Genomic DNA, 18,989 nt, shown 5'->3' on the forward strand with positions numbered 1-18,989 from the left:
AAAGCGTATTTTGGTCACTTTTTATACCATTAAAAAATGAATAAAAAGTGATCAAAAAGTCCGATCAAAACAAAAATCATACCGATAAAAACTTCAGATCACGGCGCAAAAAAGGAGTCCCATACCACCCCATACGTGGAAAAATAAAAAAGTTATAGGGGTCAGAAGATGACATTTTTAAGCGTATAAATTTTCCTGCATGTAGTTATGATTTTTTCCAGAAGTGCGACAAAATCAAACCTATATAAGTAGGGTATCATTTTAACCGTATGGACCTACAGAATAATGATAAGGTGTAATTTTAACCGAAATATGCACTGCGTAGAAACGAAAGCCCCCAAAAGTTACAAAATGGCGTTTTTTTTTTCGATTTTGTCGCACAATGATTTTTTTTTCCGTTTCGCCGTGCATTTTTGGGTAAAATGACTAATGTCACTGCAAAGTAGAATTGGCTACGCAAAAAATAAGCCATAATATGGATTTTTAGGTGGAAAATTGAAAGGGTTATGATTTTTAAAAGGTAAGGAGGAAAAAACGAAAGTGCAAAAACGGAAAAACCCTGAGTCCTTAAGGGGTTAACTGGTGATGACATAGTGGTACAGTAGTAATTTTGTAAACTAATCATTTAATTATAGTTTTAGTCAATAATGGGTTTTTTTTGGTACATAAAACCAGACCAAAACTAAATAAAAACTAAGCTATGATAATTAAAACTATAAAATAGTTAGTCTGCCATGTGAACATAGCCTTAAACCATTGTTTTAGCAAATTCAGTGGGATATCTTGCTTTCTGCTTTCTGATTTTTCAATAGCAACCATTGACAGCTCAGGTTTCCTATCTTAAATGGGTACTACAGTGGAATTTTTTTTTTCAAATCAACTAATGCCAGAAAGTTATACATATTTGTAATTTACTTCTATTTAAAAATCTTAACCCCTCCAGTACTTATCAGCTGCTGTATGCTCCAGAGGAATTTATTTTCTGTCTGACCACAGTGCTCTCTGCTGACACCTCTGTCAATGCCAGGAACTGTCCAGAACAGGAGAAAATCCCCATAGCAAACCTCTCCTATTCTGGACAGTTCCTGACATGGACAGAGGTGTCAACAGACAGCACTGTGGTCAGATAGAAAATAAATTCAGAAAGAAGAGAACTTCTTGTGGAAGGATCAAGAATTTTAAATAGAAGTCATTTACAAATATGTATAACTTTCTGGCACCAGTTGATTAAAAAAAATTGTTTTCCACTGCAGCACCCCTTTAACAAGGTCTGGTAAAATGAAAGCTGAGCATAATTCTTGTTTTCTGTAAATAAATTATTGTAATTGTCAGGATTTGGCCGGCTGGAGGTTGATCCTCTGTGTCAGAGAGGGATTGGCGTGGACCGTGCCGGCGGACCGGTTAGAAGTTGCTACTGGTATTCCCCAAAGCCCGCCACAAAGCGGGATGGTCTTGCACCAGCGGTAGCAACCAGGTCGTATCCACCGGCAACGGCTCAACCTCTCTGACTGCTGAGATAGGCGTGGTACAAGGGATTAGGCAAGAGCAAGGTCGGACGTAGCAGAAGGTCAGGGCAGGCAGCAAGGATCGTAGTCAGGGGCAACGGCAAGAGGTCAGGAACACTGGCTTGGGATACACAAGGAACGCTTTCTCAAGGCTCAATGGCAACAAGATCCGGCAAGGAAGTGAAGGGGAAGTGAGGTTAAATAGACAGGGAGCAGGTGGAGGCTAATTAGACAGATTGGGCCAGGCACCAATCATTGGTGCACTGGCCCTTTAAATTTTAGAGAGCCGGCGCACGCGCGCCCTAGGGAGCGGGGGCGCACGCGCGCCCTAGGGAGCGGGGCCGCGCGCCGGGACAGCACAGACGGGGAACGAGTCTGGTAAGCGGGCCGGGATGCGAATCGCGAGCGGGCGCGTCCCGCATCGCGGATCGCATCATGGCTAGGGACATTATCACAGCGCTCCCGGTCAGCGGGTCTGACCGGGGTGCTGCGAACAGGAGAATGCTGCGAGCGCTCCGGGGAGGAGCGGGAACCCGGAGCGCTCGGCGTAACAGTAATCTTGCTACAATTCTTCTCAATAAGACCAATCAAACCTGTTTATGCAATTATTTAACCCATAGAGGATGCAGTGCATAAATTAACGCCCTGGTTGCCTGGTACTTAGCACATCAGGATGTACATTTACGTCCTGTGGCTTGTATGAGCATGAAGCTAGCACAGGAGATGCACTCACTTCATAAACTGCGTGTCCCGGCTGCTGGGGATCCACCACTAACGGTGGACATCAGCAATTACGCTGATACCTGCCATTAACCGTTTAGATGCCGTGATTAATACAGATTACTGCATCTAAAGCATTAGAGGCTTAGTGAAACTCATCGGACCCACACAGCTTCATTATGGGGGTCCGATGAGTCAAGATGGTGGCTGGAGGTCTTCTTATCTCCTCCATGCTGCTTCTGTGTGATTAATTTGTATGGTCTGCCTCCTGGCAGGCTGGACACGTGGGTTGTAGATGCCACACTGATCAATGCTATGCTAATACATAGCACTGAACAGTAATAGCAATCAACAGACTGCTATAGTGATTTCCCAGTGGGAACATAAAAAACTGTAAACAAAAAAGTAATGAAACATTTTTTAAAAAAAAAGGGAATATGCATAAATATGTATGAATATGTAAAAAAACAACAAACAAAAACATTAGTATTGCTGCCTGAACAGCGTAAGCCAAAAAAAAAAAAAAATTCAAGACCAAGACTTTTTGATCAAAAGATCAAATATATGCAAACTTACTTCAGATAAAGGTTCAAAAACTTTATACAGAAAAATGAGAAAGTTATAAAGGGTCAGAATAGGAAATTTTTATTTTGTTTGAAAAGTTTGACATATTTTTAAAAGTAGTACAAGAATAGACAAGCATGTAACCATGGGTATCATTTAATCGCATTGATTTACAGAATAAGTAGTCAGTTTTACCGTAAAGTGCATTGCGTAAAAACAAAACTCCCAAAAGTTGTAAAATTGTGGTTTTCCTTTCAATTTCCTGCCCCCAATAATGGGTCTGAGAAAGAAAAAATAAAAGAGGTATGATTCTTAGAAAGCGAGAAGGGAAAAACAAAAATGCTAAATAAAAATTTGCTGCCTTCTATAAGCCAAAACGGACTGCATCCTTAAGGGGTCAAACCCAGCTTCCGCTTGCGGTTTTGTTAGTATTAATTACACTGGGGTTGAAGAAAGCAAAATGATTAGACTGTCCAGGCTGTTTGCCATATACCCTTCTTAACACTGAAATTGCAACATAAAGAAAGTCAAGCAAATCAAGGAACTTGCACGACATTGGGCTATGAGCCAGACATCCAAAGCTCTCAAAGCTTATTATGGTGCAGAGAAAAATAGAGGCTGGAATGGAGGGCTATCCTCTTCAGCAAACAGTCACACTTTTGTCTTGGATGCAATAGAGATTCATCTGGAGACCATGTGGGCTTCACCATGAAGAGGCCTTCATGAGGGATTGTCACAACAGTTCTTCTCCTGGGATTATCATATGGGGTGGCATACTGTACTGTAGCTGGACCCCTCTAGTCTTAATTCCAGGTATGCTAACAACTCAACGTTGTACTAAGATGGCCATGGCTTGTGCTACTATGAGCAGCATGCGTTGCCTAAACATGCTTCCATAAACTGCAGCTTCTCCAAACTGGTCTTCCATCGACATCATCAGTCAGCAACTGCAAAAGGAGCTACTAGCAGTGGATCTGGATGATTTGTCTGCCCAATTGCATTCAGTGTGGGAGAACCTCCAAGTTATTCCAAGGTGTGTATAGTTCTGGTTGTGGCTCTCTTACTCTACACTAAATATTGTTTCATCATTTTCATATAATCCACTGACTCTGATGTTCATAATTTCGCAACCTTTCCTTCTTGGTGCTGCAATTTCAATGTTGAGAAGTGTAGCAACTTTAAATTTAACATATGCATGCTCTTTACTGCATATTAAAGATAATATAATGTACAGGACAATTGATCCAGTGGTATTACATGACATCTTAAGATGGGTTTATCAGACTTTCTATAACTAGCTGTTACTTTGTTCTGAATACGTTCCTCAAGACACAAATTAGCAAATTTTATAATATTTCAAAAATATCATACAAGGATAGCAGCAATGATTCACTAGTGTTTGCACGTGTCAAAATAACATATTGCCAGGTGTAAGACATTGTCAGGGGCCCATAATATTGATTCAAGCGCTGGGTCTCACTGTTTGTAGTGGTTTATTCCTTTTGGCCCAATGTAGAACATTCTCATATGCAGTTTATTTGGCTGAGATGAAAGAGAAACAGTTCTACTTCTTGATTTCATATAAGAAGGATGTGCAGAATCTGAAGCACAGATATAGAGACCACTTTTTATACAATAGGGTTAAATAAGCAAGATGGAAGTGCAGAACCAAACACTCTCAAGGTTGACATGTTGAAATAAACTGTATAAAAGATGTAAAACAGGACTGTACAAGAAGACACTGCTTTCTTACTCCCTGCCCTGCTTTTACCTGCTGTATGAGAAGCAAATACACTAGAATTTATCCACAGGCCACACTGCTATACAGTACCAGTCTGAAGTTTGGATACAGCTTTTCATTCCCTGTTTTTTATTTTATTTCATTTTTTACATTGTAAAGTGAATCAATCAGCTGCAATTTATGCTCCAAACTGCTGACACTTTTAGATAGCTGTAAGAAAAAGAAGATACATGGTACCTTTCATATACAGTGGTCCCTCTACTTACAATGGCCTTGGATTACAATGTTTTCGTACAATGGTCTTTTCTGGACAATTGTAACTTCAAACCATATACAACATACATAGTTACATAGTTAGTATGGTTGAAAAAAGACATACGTCCATCAAGTCCAACCAGGGGATTGAAGGGAAGAGTGTAAGGGGATAAGGGAAAGGGATGTAGTTTTATAATTCTGCATAAGCATTAATGTTATTTTGTTCCAGGAATGTATCTAACCCTATTTTAAAGCTGTTAATTGTTCCTGCTGTGACCAGTTCCTGAGGTAGACCGTTCCATAAATTCACAGTCCTCACGGTAAAGAAGGCGTGTCGCCCCTTTAGACTAAACCTTTTCTTCTCAAGACGGAGGGAGTGCCCCCTCGTCCTTTGGGGGGGTTTAACCTGGAACAGTTTTTCTCCATATTTTTTGTATGGGCCATTTATATACTTATATACGTTTATCATATCCCCCCTTAAACGTCTCTTCTCAAGACTAAACAATTGTAACTCCTTTAATCGCTCCTCATAGCTAAGATGTTCCATGCCCCATATTAGTTTAGTCGCGCGTCTCTGCACCCTTTCCAACTCCGCAGTGTCCCTTTTATGAACAGGCGACCAAAACTGAACAGCATATTCCAGGTGAGGCCGTACCAATGCTTTATAAAGGGGGAGTATTATGTCCCTGTCCCTCAAGTCCATGCCTCTTTTTATACATGACAATATCCTGCCGGCTTTGGAAGCAGCAGCCTGACATTGCATGCTATTCTGTAGTCTGTGATCTACAAGTACACCCAGATCCTTCTCTACCAGTGACTCTGCCAGTTTAATCCCCCCTAAGACATACGATGCATGCATGTTCTTAGTACCCAGATGCATAACTTTACATTTATCCACATTGAACCTCATTTGCCAAGTGGATGCCCAGACACTTAGTCTATCCAAGTCATCCTGTAACTTATGCACATCCTCTATAGACTGTACCGTGCTACAAAGCTTGGTGTCATCTGCAAAGATAGAAACAGAGCTGTTAATACCATCCTCTATATCATTGATGAATAAATTAAACAACAGCGGGCCCAGTACTGAACCTTGGGGTACACCACTAATTACCGGGGACCAATCAGAGTACGAATCATTGACCACCACTCTCTGGGTACGATCCATGAGCCAGTGTTCAATGCAGTTGCAAACTAAAGTTTCCAAGCCCAAGGACCTTAACTTACCTGTCAGACGTCTGTGAGGGACAGTATCAAACGCTTTGGCAAAATCCAGAAACACTATATCCACAGCCATTCCTCTGTCAAGGCTTCTACTCACCTCTTCATAAAAGCAAATTAGATTGGCTTGACAACTTCTGTCCTTAGTAAACCCATGCTGGCTATCACTTATAATACTATTATCCCCTATGTATTCCTGTATGTAATCCCTTATAAGTCCTTCAAACAATTTACCCACAATGCACGTTAGACTTACCGGTCTATAATTGCCTGGCGAAGACCTAGAGCCCTTCTTGAAGATTGGTACCACATTAGCCTTGCGCCAGTCCCTTGGCACAATACCAGACACCAGAGAATCTCTAAATATCATGAACAAGGGTACAGATATTACTGAACTTACCTCTCTAAGAACTCTTGGGTGTAGTCCATCCGGCCCTGGAGATTTGCTTACATTTATATCACTTAACTTACCTTGTACCATCTCTACATTAAGCCAGTTCAGTACATTACATGATGTGTTACCAGCACTGACCTGTCCAATGTCAGCTCCTTCTTCCATAGTGTATACAGAACTAAAGAACCCATTCAGTAGCTCCGCCTTCTCTTGATCGTCCGTGACAACCTCCCCATTATCATTATTAAGGGGTCCTACATGCTCTGTCCTTGGTTTTTTTGTATTTATATATCTAAAAAAATATTTAGGATTAGTTTTGCTTTCTTTGGCCACCTGTCTCTCATTTTGAATTTTTGCTGTTTTTATTACATTTTTACAGATTTTATTAAGCTTCTTGTACTGTTTAAATGATATAGCTGACCCATCAGATTTGAATTTTTTGAAGGCTATTTTTTTTGTTGTTTATTGCTCTTTTAACATAATTTGTCAGCCATGTAGGATTTAGTTTTAATCGTTTATATTTGTTCCCCTTTGGTATATATTTAGCTGTATAGTTATTTAGAGTTGATTTAAAGATGTCCTATTTACCTTCTGTATCAGTATTTGAGAACACCTCCCCCCAGTCTATGTCCTGTAGTGCAGCTCTCAGCCCAGGGAAGTTTGCCTTTTTAAAGTTATATGTTTTTGCCTTCCCCGCCTGTCTTTGTTTTCTACATTTTAAGTCAAAAGTAACTATATTGTGGTCGCTATTACCAAGGTTTTCCCGCACAGTTACATTACCAACAAGCTCTGCGTTGTTGGAAATGATCAGATCCAACAAGGCATCACTTCTTGTTGGGTCCTCCACAAACTGGCCCATAAAATTATCCTGCAATAAATTTAGGAATTGTCGCCCCTTTGTAGTTTTAGCCAACCCTGGACCCCAATCTATATCTGGATAGTTAAAATCTCCCATTATTACCACTGTACCTGCCCGGGCGGCCCTCTCTATTTGTTTATACAGCCGACCTTCTATCTCCTCAGTGATGTTAGGGGGTCTGTAGATTACACCAAATATTATTTTTTCAGTATTTCCCTCCTTTTGTAATTCTATCCACATTGTTTCAACATCCTCAGAATCATCACACACTATGGCATCGTTCACACTGACTTTCATACCACTTCTTACATACAGACAGACTCCACCACCTTTTCTGTTCATTCTATCCTTGCGAAACAATGTAAACCCCTGCAGATTAACGGCCCAGTCATGCGAGGAGTCCAGCCATGTCTCAGTGACCCCAACTATATCAATATGTTCCTCCAGTATCAAGGCATCAAGCTCTCCCATTTTATTTGCTAGGCTTCTGGCATTTGTGAACATACACTTTACATTTCCATTAAGTTTTACACATATAGTCTCACTAATGGGATTTTCAGAGTTATTGGGGTTAATGTTATTATTTGAGTTATAAGGGCTAATTGTACTATTTAAGTTATTGGGGCTAATGGTATTTTTTGCGTTATTGGGTCTAACGTTGTTATTTAAGTTATTGGGGCTAACGGTATTTTGTGAGTTAATGGGGCTTATTGTAGTTATTGAGTTATTGGGGCTAATTTTTGAATTATTGGGATTACAATTTTTCGTGCTACATTTATTTTTACGGCTGGTTTGTAACCCATGGATCTCCTTATCCACTGCTCTTAACCTCCCTCACAGGACTCCTCTCCACCCAACATACAATATTACGGACTTTCCAGATCTGCGAAACATGTGGCTGGAAGAAGTGACCAATCCGAATGGACATTCACTGGTAAAACCCCTGTATTACTGAAGTGCATGCACTGAATTCCTGTCTGGTAGTGCCCCCTAGAGTACAGGGAGGTATTACATGTTCTGTACTATTTACCTGTGCCAGGGTTAGCTGCTCCATTGGACACCAGGTGAGGGCGGCTCCATTTAACTTTTTTGGGACAGTGTACTGACAGTGTACTGTACAGAACCAAGGGGAAGCTCCTGTACTCTATATAGACAGTGATTACAGCTTCCAGCAGATCTTTCTTACTTTTGTATGGAAGGACTTGCTTTATCGGTATTAGTTATCTAATAATTTTTCTTTAATACTAACTTTTTCCTATTTTTGGATGACATTTTGGGGCTTTAGAACCAATTATCAGGTTTCCATAGCATTATGGTCTCAACATACAATGGATTCAACATACAATGGTCGTCCTGGAACCAATTAATATTGTAACTTGAGGGACCACTGTATCTGTCTGTGAGGATAAAACCGAGTTTGACAAATTATCAAGGTCAATATGTATATGTGCAGTAATGTTGGTTAAAACTGCAAATTCTGCAAAATGGTATATACTGTATATACCATTTTGCAGCATTTGCAATTTTAACCAACATTACTGCACATATACATATTGACATTGAGAATTTGTCAAACTACTTTTTATCCTCATAATACTATTATCCCGGGTGTAACTGGGATCACACCATGACTAGAGTTCTCGGTCACCTCAACAGATTGCGCACACCTCCAAACCTGTTTTGTATTGTGTCTGTGCTTCCATAACATAGAAAAATGTTTTTATTCTCCTGCGCAAAGTTTCAAAGAGGTGTTCCCAAAGCCCTGAAATGCTAAGTACTGGAACACCTCCTCACTTCTCCTCCCATCCCTGTTCCTGCTTCATCAGGACCGCACGGAAATGTGCCGTCTCATAGAAAGCAATGCATTTCCATGCAGAGTCTGCAGAAAGACTAGACATGTCTACTCTTTCTGCGGACACCAGAATTTGAATTTCGGAGCCAGATATTTCTGGGGTGGAAATTCTGCTATGTTAAGAGTGCAGCAGAATCCCATTGAAATCAATGGTACTCTTTACAATGCTGTGGAATCTCCGTGTGAAATTCCAATGCCGAATTACGCACAGAAATTCTATCGTGTGAACATAGCCGTAGAGGCTGTTCCTAATTTTGTGGAGGGGGGCATTACCGGGGAGGGGGGGGGGGGCTGTTAGAGGAGTGGAAAGCATGGAGTGGCAGAAGGCATTTTAATCTACACCTGCTAGAGCACTTTAAGTTTTCTAAAATTCTAAAGCTGCTATAGGAGCACTATTTCAAGGGACAGTGGCCAAATCTACATTCTCATGACTTCTATGTTGTACTATCTAAAACTTTATTCAGGTAACTGTATACCTTTGGAATTGTGAAAGGAGTTTAGGAAAGTTTGTTCTAGCGTCAGAAGTTTCATTCGTGTGCTTTGCATGGATAGACAGCTTTTATTTGGAAAAAAAAATGTCTGTGGATCACAAAGGAATATGGAATAAGTTAGCAATATATCAATTAATAAGATAATTGATAATAAATACAATCAATAATGTAATACTGTTCTCTTCAGATAACAAGAGATATGTAGCCTCTCTATCTTCTTTGTGAAAAACTAGATGTTCACAACAAGGTAATAGAACTTTTGCTCTGTTGTCCCATCCTTTACAATCTATGTGCCTTTTCACTTTAAAATATCCTCACTGTTTCCACTTTAGTCCTTGTTTTTCTCATTATAACATATTTTTTCATTCTTTCTGTTTGTACTGGCTCTATGAAAAGGAGTTTGGCTCTCTGGACGACAGTAACAGGTTCAAACTCAGCTGGGGAACCTGGAAATGCTCCATCATTCGGGAGGCCTGTTCAAAGATGACAAAGTGGAGTGTTCTGGAGTCAGTGTTGTAGAAGATCAAACCAGCATCTGTGTATTTCCATCTTGACCAGGTGGAAGTCAAATATCCTGTGGTAACTACACCAACACAGGGATGATTGTGTCACAGCCAAAATTCTGTCTTTGCACATTAACGCAATAGACCGGAAAATTTTCCTGTAACAATCATATTAACAGTTAAGAACCAGCCCTGAAATTGAGTTCTGTCTTAGCTTTTTAGTGTTATTTTAAGGTGGTATTTTTGCTCCTGGTTAAGATTTCTAGACGGGCTCGTGTATAGTCAAGTGTTTGTTCATGTAAATGTGTGTATATGTGTTACAATTATCCAAGATTTCATTTCGATTCTTAACCACTTGCCTACTGCCTGTAGGCTTCTAACATCTGGGCAGTCAGCATTTACCTCTGCATGGCCACTCTAAAATGGGTTGGTGTATTACCATCCCTGCCTTCCCAATCACTGTATACATAGTGCTCAATGACAATGAACTGTATACAGCACAGCAGGAAGCAATACTGCTTTCTGGCCAGTCCATGTGATATCTGATGGCCGGTGCTTTCAGTGAGCTAATGGGTCTCAGCAAACAATGTCAGGGGGCTGTATTATCCCTATATCTAGGGCTTTGGCAGTCCCATTTACAGAGGAAATTAGCAATAAGAACGATGAATATCAGTGTGAAAATGCTCCCCAAAGGTCTTTTATGACCTTATAGGTGCACAATATGTCAAACAAAAAAGTGCAGACGTATTTAAATGTGAAAATTAAAGAAATAAAACAAAAGAAAACTATGCCCCTACCGCAGCCCCCTATATACAGTACACTCCCTATATAATAGTGATTGTAACAGAAAGAGGACATCATTTAAAACATTTTTTTGTGTCACTATGTGTAATTAATATATATTTTTTCTTAAAAAAAACAGACACTTATTTTCAACAAAAGGATGCTTTAACCCCTTAAGGACGCAGGACGTAAATGTACGTCCTGGTGAGGTGGTACTTAACGCACCAGGACGTACATTTACGTCCTAAGCATAACCGCGGGCATCGGAGCGATGCCCGTGTCATGCGCGGCTGATCCCGGCTGCTGATCGCAGCCAAGGACCCGCCGGCAATGGCCGACGCCCGCGATCTCGCGGGCGTCCGCCTTTAACCCCTCAGGTGCCGGGATCAATACAGATCCCAGCATCTGCGGCAGTTCGCGATTAAAATGAACGATCGGATCGCCCGCAGCGCTGCTGCGGGGATCCGATCATTCATAACGCCGCACGGAGGTCCCCTCACCTTCCTCCGTGCGGCTCCCGGCGTCTCCTGCTCTGGTCTGTGATCGAGCAGACCAGAGCAGGAGATGACCGATAATACTGATCTGTTCTATGTCCTATACATAGAACAGATCAGTATAAGCAATCATGGTATTGCTATGAATAGTCCCCTATGGGGACTATTCAAGTGTAAAAAAAAATGTAAAAAAATGTAAAAGTAAAAGTAAAAAAAAAGTGAAAAATCCCCTCCCCCAATAAAAAAGTAAAACGTCCGTTTTTTCCTATTTTACCCCCAAAAAGCGTAAAAAACATTTTTTATAGACATATTTGGTATCGCCGCGTGCGTAAATGTCCGAACTATTAAAATAAAATGTTAATGATCCTGTACGGTGAACGGCGTGAACGAAAAAAAATTAAAAAAGTCCAAAATTCCTACTTTTTTAATACATTTTATTAAAAAAAAAATTATAAAAAATGTATTAAAAGTTTTTTATATGCAAATGTGGTATAAAAAAAAAGTACATATCATGGCGCAAAAAATGAGCCCCCATACCGCCGCTTATACGGAAAAATAAAAAAGTTATAGGTCATCAAAATAAAGGGATTATAAACGTACTAATTTGGTTAAAAAGTTTGTGATTTTTTTAAGCGCAACAATAATATAAAAGTATATAATAATGGGTATCATTTTAATCGTATTGACCCTCAGAATAAAGAACACACATCATTTTTACCAGAAATTGTACGGCGTGAAAACAAAACCTTCCAAAATTAGCAAAATTGCGTTTTTCGTTTTAATTTCCCCACAAAAATAGTGTTTTTTGGTTGCGCCATACATTTTATGATATAATGAGTGATGTCATTACAAAGGCCAACTTGTCGCGCAAAAAACAAGCCCTCATACTAGTCTGTGGATGAAAATATAAAAGAGTTATGATTTTTAGAAGGCGAGGAGGAAAAAATAAAAACGTAAAAATTAAATTGGCTGAGTCCTTAAGGCCAAAATGGGCTGAGTCCTTAAGGGGTTAAAGCAGTGGTCTCCAAACGGTGAATCTCTAGTTGTAGCAAAACTACAACTCCCAGCATGCTGCTGCTCCACAGTTGGGAGATCACTGGTATAAAGCTTTCAAATATGCATATACTTAAAGGGGTACTCCGGTGCTTACATATCTTATCCCCTATCCAAAGGATAGGGGATAAGATGCCTGATCGCGGGAGTCCCGCAGCTGGGGACACCCGCGATCATGCACGTGGCACCCCGTTTGTAATCAGTCTCCGGAGCGTGTTAGTTCCGGGTCTGATTACGGGCGACTACAGGGCCGGCGCCGTGGGACATCACGCCTGCGCCCCCGTGTGATGTCACGCTCCGCCCCTCAATGCAAGCCTACGGGAGGGGGCGTGATAGCTATCACGCCCCCTCCCGTCGGCTTGCATTGAGGGGCGGAGCGTGATGTCACACGCCGCTGGCCCCGTTGTTGCCCGTAATCAGGCCGGCAGCGAACACACTCCGGGGACTGATTACAAACGGGGTGCCGCGTGCATGATCGCGGGGGTCCCCAGCTGCTATAGTTTCTTTGTGTAAGTTTACTTTCATGTATGCATGGGTCATATAGTATTGACGATCCCGATTGTGACACCCTAAAGGTATCCTTCCATTGGGTGAAATGTAACCTTGGAATATGGGAGGATGTCCTAGCATGTTTACTATAAAAAAAAGTATTGGGAGGTGGTGGAGTATAGAAAACTTCCACACACCAAAAAGTTTTTGTTTTGCCTTCACAGCTATTATATTTCTTCCCTTCCCTCTCACATTGGTTCTAATGATTGGACACACAGAGACAATAAGATAAGATCCCTGGTTTTAGAAATCGTGACCAAATATTACCACACATAAATTTGTAACATTGGTCGTATTGTTTTCTTTGGGAATACATGGTCATACTTTACACTATGAACTGCAGCGTATGTGTTTTATTCCTACCACAAATTTGAAATACACATTTTAGACAATAAATAATTGAAATTTCACTTTTTCCACATGGAAAATGTGTTAGGTAGTTTAACCTCAGCAAGATCTACAACAAATAGAAAGTGATATATAAGAGTGCATAGGGTATAGTAGTGTTGCTACAGTCGAATGGCTTGAAATGTGACAATGGGTGCCTAACTTTTTGCACGCAATATTGGCATCTAATAAACCAACGAATAGATGACGTAGAATTTGACAACAGTCTACAAATGCACCAAATTCATCAAGCACAAGATTGAGCTCAGGCATGAGCCACCAGGATATATTTGGTACATTCTTAGACTGTCTGCTCTAAACTTATACTGCTTAAGTAGTTTTAAGAAATCTGCTCCATTATTCCTCTTCTACTGACTTATATGTAATAAATGATAATGCATTTCTGTAAAGCTGATGCATTTGGATATTCAGCTTTACTATAAATGGAATGCTGGCCCATTATCTGTTACATTTAAACTGTGTATTTATAGGCCTAGTTACAAATAGATTAGAGGACCTAAACATGAAATGGTGCACCAATCAGTTGCTGAACACTGAAATACCCCTAGCTACTTGTTGCTTGTGTACCCGTCCCCATCCTTCACCTTCCCATGATCATTGATTTATTTTATTATACCCTTTTATAGGCCTATGTACAGGGAATATCTGCATGCCCATTCAGATAAGCCACAATTGTGGTCTTTATGGAATGTATGTTATTGAGTGCATGAATATTAATGCCTGCATAGCTGACCAAAGGAATTGGACAATAAATAATATATTTCTGGTGAAAATTGATCATCCACATATAAAAAATTTGTATAATTTATGGAACTTTAACATGTAAATGCTGAGAAGCAAGTAGATCAATATACCTGGATTCACATTGTGTTTCTATCCCCTCCTTTTTTTTTTTTTACACTTGTGTCTGCACTCTGCTCCACCCCCTCAGCCCAACCCTATATAAAGTAGCAGTTCGCTACACAGCAGTGCTCTGTGCACTGAGGACAAGCATGGCTCTGTGCACTGAGGACAAGCAGGGTTCTGTACACTGAGGATAAGCAGGGTTCTGTGCACTGAGGACAAGCAGGGTTCTGTGCACTGAGGACAAGCAGGGCTCTGTGCACTGAGGACAAGCAGGGCTCTGTGCACTGAGGACAAGCAGGGTTCTGTGCACTGAGGACAAGCAGGGTTCTGTGCACTGAGGACAAGCAGGGCTCTGTACACCGAGGACAAGCAGGGCTCTGTACACTGAGGACATGCAGGGCTCTGAGCACTGAGGACAAGCAGGGCTCTGTGCACTGAGGACAAGCAGGGCTCTGTGCACTGAGGACAAGCAGGGCTCTGTGCACTGAAGACAAGCAGGGCTCTGTGCACTGAGGACAAGCAGGGTTCTGTGCACTGAGGACAAGCAGGGCTCTGTACACAGAGGACAATCAGGGCTCTGTACACTAAGGACAACCAGGACTCTGCCCACTGAGGACAAGCAGGACTCTGCCCACTGAGGACAAGTAGGGCTCTGCGCACTGAGGACAAGCAGGGCTCTGTGCAGTTTGTAAAAAAAAAAGAAATCAATTTTGCACCAAAATTTTGGTGCGAAAAGTATCGACCACATTTTCAAAGAGCTTTGTGCCACGGTTTACACTGTTCACATCAGTTTTGTAAAAGTGGGCGTGTCCACTTATATTTTTTGCTTTACATGATATTTTTAAAGGGGTGAGAGTCCAGTTTAAATAAAAAATTTCACACCACCTTTTTTATAGCGAAGAAATCCCAGAAATGGTTGTAATTTTATTGTTTTTTTTTTGTTTAATTTTTTTTTTTTTGGGGGGGGGAGGGGGGAGGTGTTATTTAACCCCTTAAGGACCCAGCCATTTTACACCTTAGGACCCGGCCATTTTTTGCACATCTGACCACTGTCACTTTAAACATTAATAACTCTGGAATGCTTTTAGTTATCATTCTGATTCCGAGATTGTTTTTTCGTGACATATTCTACTTTAACTTAGTGGTAAAAATTTTTGGTAACTTGCATCCTTTCTTGGTGAAAAATCCCAAAATTTGATGAAAAATTTGAAAATTTTGCATTTTTCTAACTTTGAAGCTCTCTGCTTGTAATGAAAATGGATATTCCAAATATTATTTTATTTTATTCACATATACAATATGTCTACTTTATATTTGCATCATAAAATTGACAAGTTTTTACTTTTGGAAGACATCAGAGGGCTTCAAAGTTCAGCAGCAATTTTCCAATTTTTCACAAAATATCCAAAATTACAATTTTTCAGGGACCAGTTAAGGTTTGAAGTGGATTTGAAGGGTCTTCATCTTAGAAATACCCCACAAATGACCCCATTATAAAAACTTCACCCCCCAAAGTATTCAAAATGACATTCAGTCAGCATTTTAACCCTTTAGGTGTTTCACAGGAATAGCAGCAAAGTGAAGGAGAAAATTCACAATCTTCATTTTTTACACTCGCATGTTCTAGTAGACCCAATTTTTGAATTTTTACAAGGGGTAAAAGGAGAAAATGTATACTTATATTTGTAGCCCAATTTCTCTCGAGTAAGCACATACCTCATATGTCTATGTAAAGTGTTCGGCGGGCGCAGTAGAGGGCTCAGAAGGGAAGGAGCGACAAGGGGATTTTGGAGCGTACGTTTTTCTGAAATGGTTTTTGGGGGGCATGTTGCATTTAGGAAGCCCCTATGGTGCCAGAACAGGAAAAAAAAAACACATGGCATACCATTTTGAAAACTATACCCCTTGAGGAACGTAACAAGGAATAAAGTGAGCCTTAATACCCCACAGGTGTGTCACGACTTTTGCATATGTAAAAAAATGTAAAAAAAATTCAATAAAATGTGTGTTTCCGCCCAAATTTCACATTTTTGCAAGGGTTAATAGCAGAAAATACCCCCCAAAATTTGTATCCCCATCTCTTCCGAGTATGGAGGTACCCCATAAGTTGACCTGAAGCGCACTACGGGCGAACTACAATGCTCAGAAGAGAAGGAGTCAAATTTGGCTTTTTGAGAGCAAATTTTGCTCGGGGGGCTTGTCGCATTTAGGAAGCCCCAATGGTGCCAGAACAGCAAAATAACCCCCACATGGCATACCATTTTGGAAACTAGACCCCTTGAGGAATGTAACAAGGGGTACAGTGAGCATTTACCCCCCACTGGTGTTTGTCAGATCTTTGGAACAGTGAGCTGTACAAAATTTTTAAATTGCGCAGCCCACTGTTCCAAAGATCTGTCAGACACCAGTGGGGTGTAAATTCTCACTGCACCCCTCATTACATTCCGTGAGGGGTTTAGTTTCCGAAATGGGGTCACATGTGGGTTTTTTTTTTGCGTTTGTCAAAACCGCTGTAACAATCAGCCACCCCTGTGCAAATCACCTCAAATGTACATGGTGCACTCTCCCTTCTGAGCCTTGTTGTGCGCCCCCAGAGCACTTTGCGCCCACATATGGGGTATCTCCGTAGTCGGGAGAAGTTGCATTACAAATTTTGGGGGGCTTTTTTCCCTTTTACCTCTTGTCAAAATAAAAAGTATAGGGCAACACCAGCATGTTAGTGTAAGAAAATTATTTTTTTACACTAACATGCTGGTGTAGACCCCAACTTCACCTTTTCATAAGGGGTGAAAGGAGAAAAAGCCCCCCAAAATTTGTAAGGCAATTTCTCCCGAGTACGGCGATATCCCATATGTGACCCTAAACTGTTGCCTTGAAATACGACAGGGCTCCGAAGTGAGAGCGCCATGCGCATTTGAGGCCTGAATTAGGGATTTGCATAGGGGTGGACATAGGGGTATTCTACGCCAGTGATTCCCAAACAGGGTGCCTCCAGCTGTTGCAAAACTCCCAGCATGCTTGGACAGTCAACGGCTGTCCGGCAATACTGGGAGTTGTTGTTTTGCAACAGCTGGAGGCTCCATTTTGAAAACAGTGGCGTACCAGACGTTTTTCATTTTGATTGGGGAGGGGGGCTGTGTAGGGGTATGTGTATATGTAGTGTTTTTTAACTTTTTATTTTATTTTGTGTTAGTGTAGTGTAGTGTTTTTAGGGTACAGTCACATGGGCAGGGGGGGTTACAGCGATTTTCCCGCTGCGAGTTTGAGCTGCCGCGCAAAATTTGCTGCATCGCAAACTTGCAGCCTGATACTCACTGTAAGCCCCCTGCCCATGTGAATGTACCCTGTACATTCACAAGGGGGGGACCTCCAGCTGTTGCAAAACTACAACTCCCAGCATGCACAGTCTATCAGTGCATGCTGGTAGTTATAGTTTTGCAACAGCTGGAGGCACACGGGTTGGGAAACACTGAGTTAGGAAACAGACAATGTTTCCCAACCAGTGTGCCTCCAGTTGTTGCAAAACCACAACTCCCAAACATTCTCAGGCATGCTGGAAGTAGTAGTTCGGCAACATCTTTAGAGCCAGATGTTGCCGAACTACAACTCCCAGCATGCTTGGAGTTGTAGTTTGCAACATCTGGAGGACTACAGTTTGCAGACCACTAATACAGTGGTTCCCAATCTGTGCCCTTCCACATGTTGCAAAACTACAACTCCCAGTATGCAAAAACTGTCCAGGCATGCTGAGAGTTGTAGTTCTGCAACATCTGAAGGGCCAGATGTTACAGAACTACAACTCCCAGCATGCCTGGACAGTAAGGACATGCTGAGGATGTGTAGTTTTGCAACATCTGGAAGGGCACAGTGGTCTCCAAACTGTGGACCTCCAGATGTTGCAAAACTGCAACTCCCAGCATGCCCAGATGCCAAGGGCTGTCTGGGCATGCTGGGAGTTGTAGTATATAGGGTCCCAATACAGCAATGCATGTCGCTTTACGGCGACGTGCATTGCTGTAAAGGGCCCGACCGCGGCTGAAGATCTACTCACCTGTCGCCGCCGCCGCCATCTTCCTCGCCGGGATCGGGGTCTTCAGGGACGAGGTAAGTACCGGGGCCGGGCCCCAGCACTCCCCCGTCCCCCGCCGCGTCCTCCGGTCTTCCTCCCGTCCTCTCCGGACATCCAGGGGCCGGGCAGGACGGGAGGAAGTAACCGCCCCCCCCCCCCCCCCCCCTGCGATTGGTCGGTTAACTAACCGAAGAATCGCAGGGGATCGGAGGAGGTGGAGGTCGCTCCTAGTCTTCAGCATGGTCCTGGATGTCTGTGACAGCCGGGATCATGCGAAATTACCGGGCGGTCGGGTCCCAGAGACCCGATCAGCCCGGTATCGCCGCAGATCGCAAGGGCGATTTTCCCTTGCGATTTGCGGCGATCGCCGACATGGGGGGCCTACATGGCCCCCCTCGGCGTTTGCCCTGGATCCCTGCTGAAGGATTTCAGCAGGGATCCGCTTCCGATCTCCGCCGGGTGAGCGGCGGAGACCAGGAAAAGACATGACGTATGCATACGTCATGGGTCCTTAAGACCCAGGGTGTGATGACGTATGCATACGTCATGGGTCCTGAAGAGGTTAAGTAATTATAAAAAAAACTACATTATTATTATTGAAAAATGTTATAAAAAAAACGACATTATTTTTATTTTTTCTTGGTCCCTGCACCTGCACTCACATTTAAGCTCAGAAATGTTT

The sequence above is a fragment of the Hyla sarda genome, chromosome 1 (genome assembly GCF_029499605.1).
Source record: "Hyla sarda isolate aHylSar1 chromosome 1, aHylSar1.hap1, whole genome shotgun sequence".
NCBI classification, from domain to species: Eukaryota; Metazoa; Chordata; class Amphibia; order Anura; family Hylidae; genus Hyla; species Hyla sarda.